The sequence below is a fragment of the Pan troglodytes genome, chromosome 6, assembly GCF_028858775.2.
Source record: "Pan troglodytes isolate AG18354 chromosome 6, NHGRI_mPanTro3-v2.0_pri, whole genome shotgun sequence".
Taxonomy (NCBI): domain Eukaryota; kingdom Metazoa; phylum Chordata; class Mammalia; order Primates; family Hominidae; genus Pan; species Pan troglodytes.
In genome coordinates, this window is record NC_072404.2 from 90,020,775 (window position 1) to 90,032,571 (window position 11,797).

At 35.4% G+C, this 11,797-nt stretch overlaps 1 protein-coding gene across 9 annotated transcripts in view; it reads left to right on the forward strand.

Moving 5' to 3' along the window:
- The window catches only part of CD36 (CD36 molecule (CD36 blood group)), a 77,039-nt gene extending 74,100 nt beyond the window's left edge, over positions 1-2,939 (forward strand). For all 9 annotated transcript variants that reach the window (XM_009453440.5, XM_054687608.2, XM_009453441.5 and 6 more), the window contains one exon: positions 51-2,939. The gene's annotated coding sequence lies outside the window, so the exon portion shown is untranslated. The remainder of the gene's footprint in view (positions 1-50) is intronic.
- Positions 2,940-11,797: the final 8,858 nt, after the last annotated feature.

Sequence of the window (11,797 nt, forward strand, 5' to 3'; positions counted from 1 at the left end):
GCTTTTAAAATTCATCATTTCCACAACTGAATTGATTTCCGTTTCTACAGACCTGGCTCAAGCACAAACCAATTTGTGTTGTTCTGATTCAATAATTGGTTTCTGGGTGGCCAATTCAGAAGAAGAGTGGACATGCTCAACAAATCCTAGGCCCTGCATTCCTGTCATCCTCATCCGGGGGAAACACCATCATCCCAGTAGCTGCCCTATTCAACTGCAACAGTCTCCAGGACCATCAACATACTGCATTTCATGTGCACCAAATATTTTGAAAGACATTTATAAATAATTGGCTTATGACTCATATTTCTCTATGAATACCTTCATACAGCAGGTATAACTCTTTTCTTTATGGGCTTAAATATTTTGTCACTGATCCTGCAAATGGACATCATTTTAGCACACTAGCGGTTTATATTTTAAGGACCTTCATTCTCTGTTCTGCACCTCTTCTGGAAATTGAGTAAATTTTGCTTTTTTTTTTTTTAACTCAGTTGCAACTTACGCTTGGCATCTTCAGAATGCTTTTCTAGCATTAAGAGATGTAAATGATAAAGGAATTATTGTATGAAATATTACAAAGCGTAGACTATGCATTGTTATTCATTATAATATTTTTTGCTATCATAATCGCCTCATAAAGACAGGTTTCAGCCATTAAAATATGTTCTTCCTTAAATTCCTGTGCTTTTTCTAGTTCCTGTTGTCATAAAATGTTTATCCTAATTTTCTCTCTGAAGTATATTTTATCTGAATCCACATTTCTTTATAAATCCATAGTCCTTGCTGAAATATGCTTTCTAAATTTCTACCACTTTGTTCTAGACTAATTTTTTAAGCTAATTGGATGAAGAACAAAAAGACATTTGGTTTCATCCTTTACAGCAGTAGGACAATTGCAAAGGTTTTTCCTTTTTCATAAGGAGACACATTAATAGGTAACTCTGCTTTCTTGAGCAGGGGTTCACTTATTCTGAAAGCATTAGTTCTCCTAAAAAGCTCCAGCATAGAAAGGGAAGACAAACCAAATTCTATCTATCTTGTGTTTTACCCACAGAAGGATACAGGACAAAGGAATAGTAACTGGCCTGTTTGGATACTAAAATTGAAAATAACTTTTAGCCTCCTTATGATAGCCGCCAGAGTAAATGTTGAGCATTACTATAGAAAAGCCACAAACCAAGAATCTACCTGTTTGGAAAGATCTTTTGCATCTCTGAAGGTGCTTAAAGCATACTTAGTGCCTTTCCTTTTAACTGGGAAGATAAAAGTATCTGTCCAAGATATTAATATGTAAGATAACATTGTAGACATGTTCTTCTGATAATACAAGGTTTATTCTATTTGCATTAGGACATTTGTGGACATGTCCATCTAATATAAAGGAAAGTTTTTTAATCATTGAGACATGTAGGGCTGAGTTATATAATGTAGAAACTTCTAAAGATAATTGGATGAGAATATACATATTGACCTGTATATTATGACTAATCATGACTCAGATCTTAATACAGGGATGATCTCATAGCATTTAGATATCAGAAAAGGTTTTGACCTATATGTCTTCAATATTTTTTGAATACATGTATAATCTTTATCATTCCTCAGTGTTTCATTTCTCAAATTCTGTAAAAGGAATATAAGAGGAAAGACAATTCATATACAAAGACAACGAGATTAAAAATATGCAGTAGGAAAAATAATTACTTAAGGGGAGATTTTTTTACATGAAATCTGGGCTTTGGATGTGTGTGTGTGTGCGTGCACACATATGCACTGTGGTGGGAGTGGGGCAATTTGGGGAATATGTTACATGTGTGACTTTGTTTCGCCCTGGCGAAGTGAATGTTGTTCAGAAAGGGTAAATGTTTGGACACTTGCAATTGCTCGTGGATGAATTTGTATGTTTTAGTCATAGAAAAATTGTACCCTTTGATAGAAGCACATTTTCTTTCCAAAGTTGGTTATTAACCACAGAATTATAGCAGGTATTCATAACTTAAGTTTGAAAATCAATAGCATCTGCAAATGGATTAACAGATTAGAGAATCAACAGCATCGGAAAATAGGTTAATGCATATTGCTTCTAACAAGTGCATGAAGAAATAGAAGAAGCTATGTAGCTTTCAGTTCTGACAGAAAAGGGTGAAGGAGGGTATCATTTCAAGAAAAAAAAATAGCTATGCACACAATGGTTATCTCTGAAAATATTTGTATTAAGATGTATATACATGTCCAGGCATGGTGGCTCATGCCTGTAATCCCAGCACTTTGGGAGGCAGGTGGATCACGAGGTCAGGAGATCAAGACCATCCTGGCCAACATGGTGAAACCTCATCTCTACTAAAAATACAAAAATGAGCGGGGTGTGGTGGCCCATGCCTGTAGTCCCAGCTGCTCGGGAGACTGAGGCAGGAGAATCTCTTGAGCCTGGGAAGCAGAGGTTGCAGTGAACCGAGATCGCGTCACTGCACTCCAGCCTGGTGACAGAGCGAGATTCCATCTCAAAAAAAAAAAAGTATGCACGTACAAATTTCTTAACCTGTTATCAATGTCTGAGCTACATAATTATCTTTCTAGTTGGAGTTTGTTTTAGGTGTGTACCAACTGACATTTCAGTTTTTCTGTTTGAAGTCCAATGTATTAGTGACTCTGTGGCTGCTCTCTTCACCTGCCCCTTGTGGCCTGTCTACAATTCTAAATGGATTTTGAACTCAATGTCGTCGCTTCTGGTTTCCTGCATATACCAACAGCATTACCTATGACTTTTTTTTTCCTGAGCTATTTTCACTGAGCTGAGCTAATGAACTAAAACTGAGTTATGTTTTATATTTGTATCAAATACATAAAAGGAATACTGCTTTTTCCTTTTGTGGCTCAAAGGTAGCTGCATTTTAAAATATTTGTGAAAATAAAAACTTTTGTTATTAGAAAAATGATTTTGCTTATTTTTATTTTTGAATGTAGTTGACTTCCACATTGTTTGATATTGTTACTATAGTTTTATATGAGCTATTATCCTTTCATGACTTATTTACATATCACTCCTATTTCCTTTTTCCAACTGTTCCCAGATGCTAGTAGTACAATCTACACATTGCAAAACATTTCATTCTGCATACTCATGAAGGGGGCTGTGACATAGGATAAATATATTTTAAAATTTTGCTTTAATTACATGAATCTTAGACAAACAGCCTCAACATCACCTGGGAACTTGTTAAAAATGCAGAATCTCTGGTTCTACCTCAGACCCACTGAATCAGAATCCACAGTTTAACAGGATCTTTAAGAAATTCATAGACACTCGAAATTTTGGAAAAGCCCTGATTTAAGTCACTGAAGTTTGACTAGCTGTAAGAGTTTTATTTGACCTGTTGCTGGTATTAGTTTGATGTATTAACAGAAGGACATAAACATACTGAGATGAGGGGGAAGTTCATCAGACCTGAAAATGTTGCTATAAATATCCCACTAAGTTTTATAATTTGCCCTGTTGAGCTTGTAAATATTTTCAAACAGTAATAAAGCTAATCTATATGGCAGAGTAGAGGGTGAAGTGGTATTAAACTTTATACTCCTTTGATTTGCTGGAATGTGTTATTTGATCTACTTGACAGTATTAATGACAAATATATATACTGCATGTAAAGTAATGAATAGGTTAGGAGCAGATAAGGGATACTAAAATTGGAGACAGGTCCTAGACTTTATCTGATATAAAAATTATTCATCTGAATAAAGAGATTCTTCAGGATCCAGTAGCTTTCTGTTTTATAAATGTATACTGAATAATAGCACTGGAGTTTTACTATGAGCACAAAACTGGGCTAGACTGCTAGATGGCCTGCTTGCCACATGTCTGCAGTGGAGTAGGGAGCAGGAGCAAGGGAGGGGATAAAGAGAAGAAAATTCAAAGAGTATTTACAGTGGAAAAAGTCTATACTGTTATATAGAAAGTGAATGAGGAAGGCTGAGCACAGTGTCTCTTGCCAGTAATCCCAGCACGCTGGGAGGCCGAGGTGGGAGTATAGCTTGAGGACAGGAGTTTGTGACTAGCCCGGGCAACATAGCAAGACCCTGTCTCTACAAAAAAAATTTAAAAATTAGCTGCATGTGATGGCATATATCTGTAGTCCCAGCTATTTGGGAGGCTGAGGCAGGAGGATCCCTTGAGCCCAGGAGTTTCAGGCTGTTGTGAGCTACGATCACACCACTGCATTCCAGCCTGGGCAACAGAGTGAAACCCCGTCTCTAAAACAAAGAGTCAATGAGGCCGGTATGAAAGAGCTGAGCTTGGAACTATCTAGGCTTAAAGTGACAGTTTGGCAGCTGTTCCTCGGCCCTAATCTTGTCTTCATTCTACATGGTTGAGGACTAGGGCATTTGTGGAAAGAGGAACCTACGTAACAGAGCAGGCTCTGAAGTAAGTGGTGAGTAATTTCACATACTCTGCCACATTAGCATTAAAGAATAGAATTCAGTTATTGGAGACTTCTGTGGAATCATCTTAGAATGGAAATACACACGAAAAGGATTTAAATATCTTTGGATATAGACTAGGGAGCAGGACTCTATTTGAGAGTAGAACCAATTTGAAATACCAATGTAGGTTAATGTTGGATATGTCCTTGTAGATACTTGAAAAATTATTTTTAAATGCTGCTGTGATGAGTTTGTGAAACTATATCTATACTGGCTAATTTAGGAATGTTTCTTTATCCACTTTCATTGCCTTTCCATCTTAGCCCTGCAGCCAGCATATTCACAGTTTGTTTAGTAGAAGTACAAGTCAGCCACAAGGGCATCAGCAGAGTAATCAAATGCACAGTAGGATTACTTGGATTCTGAAATTTCTCTTGCAGATAATCTCTTGCCAGAAAGTATTGCTCTGCTATTTCTGTTTTCCATATTATTTAAGGACATTTAGCTTTGCTAATAAAGGAAACAAATGACAAACATAGATGAAACTAAGTTTAAGGTAGTAGAGTACCATGTCAGATATCAAGGAAAGCATTTATTGAACATAGGAAGAGATGGAATTGTCAAATATACTTAAGCCACTAACTGTACATAACATACTACATTTATATGGGTCAAAGAGGTGTCCCACTTGTCCCCCTGCTGGCAATATGAATAAAACAAATGACAGACATGTCTGTTCAGCAGGCCTCTGGTTCTCTACAGCTGTGGCCAGGTATACTTTCGCCTGTTTCTCTCCAATATAACAAGAATTAATTTTGACACCAGTCCCCTTCTGTATTTTGGACTCCCTTGCTTATACTCCAAATCTGGTTTTAGTAACCCCACCATTAAAAGAGAAAGTTGATGCAACAGAGAGACAGAACATATGAATATTGTGTACTTCAGGATTCATATATAGTGGGACTTCTACCCTCCTTAGTACTCTGTCCTAAACTTGTAAATCTATCTTTTCTCTTTGCCCTAGCTTCTCACTGTGCATTTGAAGTTGATCAGTAAATTGTGATATTTAATAATCTTGAATTGTTCTACAATTTTTTTGTTCCTTTAGGACAGAGCTCTCGGATAGTGCCTGGTAGTGTACTTGGAGGCTAACATTCCCTTTAAGTAATTTACAGTGCAACACTATGGTTTCCCTGTTGGGTTTAAATACAAAAGGTTTGTTTATAATAATTCAGCATGCAAAATATGAAGTTCAGCAGGCTTGCTAACTAAATAATGAATTATAAATATCATATGCAGTCTAAGGCCTGAATGGCAAATACATTTCTTTTACCAATCATTTGATAATTGCTTGAAATCATTTAGTTGAAAAAGTCTTGAATTGGTTAAGAATTATGCATAGACAGGTCTAAGATCTGTGTGGACAAAAGGCCAAAAGAATTAGCAAGGTCTGTCTTAGGAAATGTAATAGAGAAAATCTATAGTCCTTATGGGAAGGGAAGTCTCTAAAGGTAATTATGAAATGGGTGAATTGATGTGAGGGTTTAAACATTGATACCATTAAATGAGTTAAACTTTTATAGTCAACTATTATCATTCATTGCCAGACTGTGGAACTGTCTACTAACAAAAACTCTGTCAGTTCAATATGTATTAATAGTAGGGTTCACTTCTAAACATTAAAGCTACATTTGACTCAGTTTAATACACACGTTGAATAAAATATTTATCTGATAAAAATGTAACTAAGCAAGAAAACAGTTATTGGCAAATTTTCTGTAAAGGACCAAATAGAAAATATTTTAGGCTGTATAGGCCATACAGGCTCTGTGACAACTACTTGGCACTGTCATTGTGGCACAAAAAAAAATAGCCACGGACAATATGTAACAAATGGTCATGGCTGTGTTCCAATAAATCTTTATATATATATATGTGTGTGTGTATATATACATATGTGTATATGTGTGTATATATACATGTGTGTATATATGTGTATATATGTATATATACATGTGTGTATATATGTATATATACATGTGTGTATATATGTATATATACGTGTGTATATATGTATATATACGTGTGTGTATATATGTGTATATATACGTGTGTGTATATATGTGTATATATGCGTGTGTGTATATATGTGTATATATGCGTGTGTGTATATATGTGTATATATGCGTGTGTGTATATATGTGTATATATGCGTGTGTGTATATATGTGTATATATGCGTGTGTGTATATATGTGTATATATACGTGTGTGTATATATGTGTATATATACGTGTGTGTATATATGTGTATATATACGTGTGTGTATATATGTGTATATATACGTGTGTGTATATATGTGTATATATACGTGTGTATGTGTATATATACATATGTGTATATATACATATATATGTATATGTGTATATATGTGTATATATACATGTGTGTATATATGTGTATATGTGTATATATACATGTGTATATGTGTATGTATACATGTGTGTATGTGTATATATACATGTGTGTATGTGTATATATACATGTGTGTGTATGTGTATATATACATATGTGTATATATACATATGTGTGTATATGTGTATATATACATATGTGTATATATGTGTATATATACGTGTGTATATGTGTATATATACATATGTGTATATATGTGTATATATACATGTGTATATGTGTATATATACGTGTGTATATTTGTATATATACATATGTGTATATATGTGTATATATACATGTGTATATGTGTATATATACATGTGTATATGTGTATATATGCATATTTGTGTATATATGTGTATAAATCTGTGTATAAATATGTGTGCATAAATATGTATTTATATATTATATATGTGTGCATATATACATATATGTGTGTATACATATATGTGTGTATATATACATATATACATATATGTGTGTATATATACATGTATACATATATACATATATGTGTGTATATATACATGTATACATATATACATACATATATACATATATACACACATATGCACATATATACATATATGTATATATACACATATATATGTATATATACACATATATATGATATATATGATAAGCTGTATTTGGCACACAAGCCACAGTTTGTTGGTTCCTAGACCAGAAAGTGCTGGAACTTTGTAGATTTTGATACAATGGATAATTATTTGAGTGACTGGATTAGTCTGAAAGTTTCCTATTGTATTAGCCAATCATAGCTATATAAAGGATATGCCATTCAGAATTGGGGCTACTGAAAAACAGATGTTCTTTAGTTGATTGAATTTCCTTGCCATGTCAGAAATGGAACTCTTCACTTTTGGGGATTAAAGTCCATGTTACCATCCAAATGAAGCTATTCTGCTTAATATTATCTCAATGATTAAGAACTGTTTAAGTCATGAAGTCCTTGCCCATGGCTATGTCCTGCACGGAATTGCCTAGCTTTTCTTCTAGGGTTTTTATGGTTTTATGTCTAACATTTAAGTCTTTAATCCATCTTGAATTAATTTTTGTATAAGGTGTAAGGAAGGGATCCTTTCAGCTTTCTACATATGCCTAGCCAGTTTTCCCAGCACCATTTATTAAATAGGGAATCCTTTCCACATTTCTTGTTTTCATCAGGTTTGTCAAAGATCAGATGGTTGTAGATGTGTGGTATTATTTCTGAGGGCTCTGTTCTGTTCCATTGGTCTATATATCTGTTTTCGTACCAGTACCACACTGTTTTGGTACCAGTACCACACTGTTTTGGTTACTGTAGCCTTGTAGTATAGTTTGAAGTCAGGTAGTGTGATGCCTCCAGCTTTGTTATCTTGGCTTAGGATTGTCTTGGCAACGTGGGCTCTTTTTTGGTTCCATATGAACTTTAAAGTAGTTTTTTCCAATTCTGTGAAGAAAGTCATTGGTAGCTTGATGGGGATGGCATTGAATCTATAAATTACCTTGGCAGTATGGTCATTTTCATGATGTTGATTCTTCCTATACATGAGCATGGAATATTATTCCATTTGTTTGTGTCCTCTTTTATTTCGTTGAGCAGTGGTTTGTGGCTCTCCTTGAAGAGGTCCTTCACATCCCTTGTAAGTTGGATTCCTAGGTATTTTATTCTCTTGGAAGCAATTGTGAATGGGAATTCCCTCATGATTTGGCTCTCTCTTTGTCTGTTATTGGTGTATAGGAATGCTTGTGATTTTTGCACATTTATTTTGTATCCTGAGACTTTGCTGAAGTTGTTTATCAGCTTAAGGAGAGTTTGGGCTGAGACGATGGGGTTTTCTAAGTATACTATCATGTCATCTGCAAACAGGGACAATTTGACTTCCTCTTTTCCTAATTGAATACCCTTTATTTCCTTCTCCTGCCTGATTGCCCTGGCCAGAACTTCCAACACTATGTTGAATAGGAGTGGTGAGAGAGGGCATCGCTGTCTTGTGCCAGTTTTAAAAGGGAATGCTTCCAGTTTTTGCCCATTCAGTATGATATTGGCTGTGGGTTTTTCATAAATAGCTCTTATTATTTTTAAATACATCTCATCAATACCTAGTTTATTGAGAGTTTTTAGCATGAAGGGCTGTTGAATTAAAACACCGAAAGCGATGGCAACAAAAGCCAAAATAGAAACATGAGATCTAATTAAACTAAAGAGCTTCTGCACGGAACAAGAAACTACCATCAGAGTGAAGAGGCAACCTACAGAATGGGAGAAAATTTTTGCAATCTACCCGTCTGACAAAGGGCTAATATCCAGAATCTACAAAGAGCTTAAACAAATTTACAAGAAAAAATCAAACAACCCCATCAAAAAGTGGGCAGAGGATATGAACAGACACTTCTCAAAAGAAGACATTTACACAGCCAACAGACACATGAATAAATGCTCATCATCACTGGCCATCAGAGAAATGCAAATCAAAACCACAATGAGATACTAGCTCACACCAGTTAGAATGGAGATCATTAAAAAGTCAGGAAATAACAGATGCTGGAGAGGATGTGGAGAAATAGGAACACTTTTACACTGTTGGTGGGAATGTAAACTAGTTCAACCATTGTGGAAGACAGCGTGGCGAATCCTCAAGGATCTAGAACTAGAAATACCATTTGACTCAGCCATCTCATTACTGGGTATATACTCAAAGGATTATAAATCATGCTGCTATAAAGACACATGCACACGTATGTTTATTGCGGCACTATTCACAATAGCAAAGACCTGGAACCAACCCAAATGTCCCTCAATGATAGACTGGATTAAGAAAATGTGGCACATATACACCGTGGAATACTATGCAGCCATAAAAAACGATGAGTTCATGTCCTTTGTAGGGACATGGATGAAACTGGAAACCATTATTCTGAGCAAACTATCGCAAGGACAGAAAACCAGACACTGCATGTTCTCACTCATGGGTGGGAACTGAATAATGAGAACACTTGGACAGAGGGTAGGGAACATCACACACTGGGACCTGTCATGGGGTGGGGGCATGGGGGAGGGATAACATTAGGAGAAATACCTAATGTAAATGAGTTAATGGGTGCAGCACAACAACATGGCACATGTATACATATGTAACAAACATGTGCACACTGTGCACATGTACCCTGGAACTAAAAGTATAATAATAATAATAATAATAATAAAAAGGACTGTTTAAATCTTGAATTGGCAGGGCACTGCCATCTCCTCAGCTATTCTATATACTTCTTGGACACTTAAAATTTTGATTTACTTTTCTTTTTATAGGAAGACATTTGCAAATTTAGGTTTTTGTATTTTAAAAAATACTTCCTCAATTAGGTCTTTTATTATTACATCTATAATAATTGTTCTGGTTTCTACATTGACTAAATATAAAATCCCTAGGTTACATTTCTTTTTTCTTAGTGTGATGGATATAAATATATTTCTTGTGGCTGGGTTTGAATTCCAGGCCCACACCTCACTATGTACTTTTGAGAAAGTTAACCCCTCTGGTGTCTTAGTTTCTTCCTCTGTAAAATGAAGATACTAGCACCTTCATTACAGAGTGGCTTTGAGGATTAAATTAGTTAATGCATTTAAAGTGCTTCTAACAGTGAATGAAATAGAGTAAGCACTCAAATGTTAAGACCATGCAACTTTGATGAATCATAGCCACTATGAATTGATTGCTTAATAACCCACATTTCTCCTTTCCCCAAATCAGTAGCCCTAGAAAAATTGCTCAAAGTGCTCAATCTTCAGGAAAGTGGTGAATGTTGAATACTACCATGTTGTGATGATAATGGATGTCCTGGATTTGAATTTACCCTACTAATAAGTTAGTCTGCACTATGTCATGGATGTTGGCAGAATACACATGATAATCCCGGGACAAAAACAGAAGACTTTGTTATTTACAGCACAGTAAAAACATGAGCATCAGAGTCTTTTCCATCAGTTGCCCCCACTTTAAGTCTTGCAGGGGCCATGCAATAGGGCCCAGGTGGATGCTCCACACCTTGTGGGTTTGTATCACAGCTGAGGAACACTGAGGTTCCAAAATCCACCACTTTGAGAAAAAGCAGTAAGCAAACCATCCTCTTGTTTAAGAGTAGGGCTAAGACATTGCTTCATCCCTCCTAGCTTGTCACTAGAACATATACCTAAGAGTAGGCCCATGCAAGGAGAAATTAGGACCTTCCTTTATGGGCATACCCAGCAAGACATGTAGGAAAATAAGCCCAAGGACAACTGTCTTTTCCAACAGCATTCCAGGCATATTTCATTAAAGGTTAATTTTTTTGCCCTTTCTAGATTTATGAAAAAAGTTTGGTAAATTCAGTTAACAACATTAAATTGATGTCTTCTTAGAAGGCTTCTCAGCGCCTTTACTGTATTATAAATATCTAAGAGGAAAAGTTAGTGTTCAGTGTTTAGTAAAGTTTTATGACCATGGATTCCTTTTCCTTAAGAATAATTGCTTAGGAAGGCAGGGTACATTTTTTAAAAGAACAGTCTTGGCTGTTACTATTTTTCTTGCTTCTCATTTATTTCCTGACTTCTCTTTTTAATCACTGTAAGATAGCCATACATTTATTCGATGCATGATTATAAAGTACCTATGCCAATAAGGGTAAATATAAAATACCCAACATTTGAAATGCTGATGGTGTTCCCTATTCTGTGGCTTTCACTGACATGCTTACCTTAATCATCTGACCACAGTATTGACTGCATTGTTTTATCTTTGTGTACCACATGATACATTTCTGGACTACACAGATACTCTTTGTAAACAGAACACCAAACATTCCTTTAATTGTCTGCTATACTATTCTAAGATTCTTCTCTCACTCTTATATGTCAGATATCTTACTATTTAATCT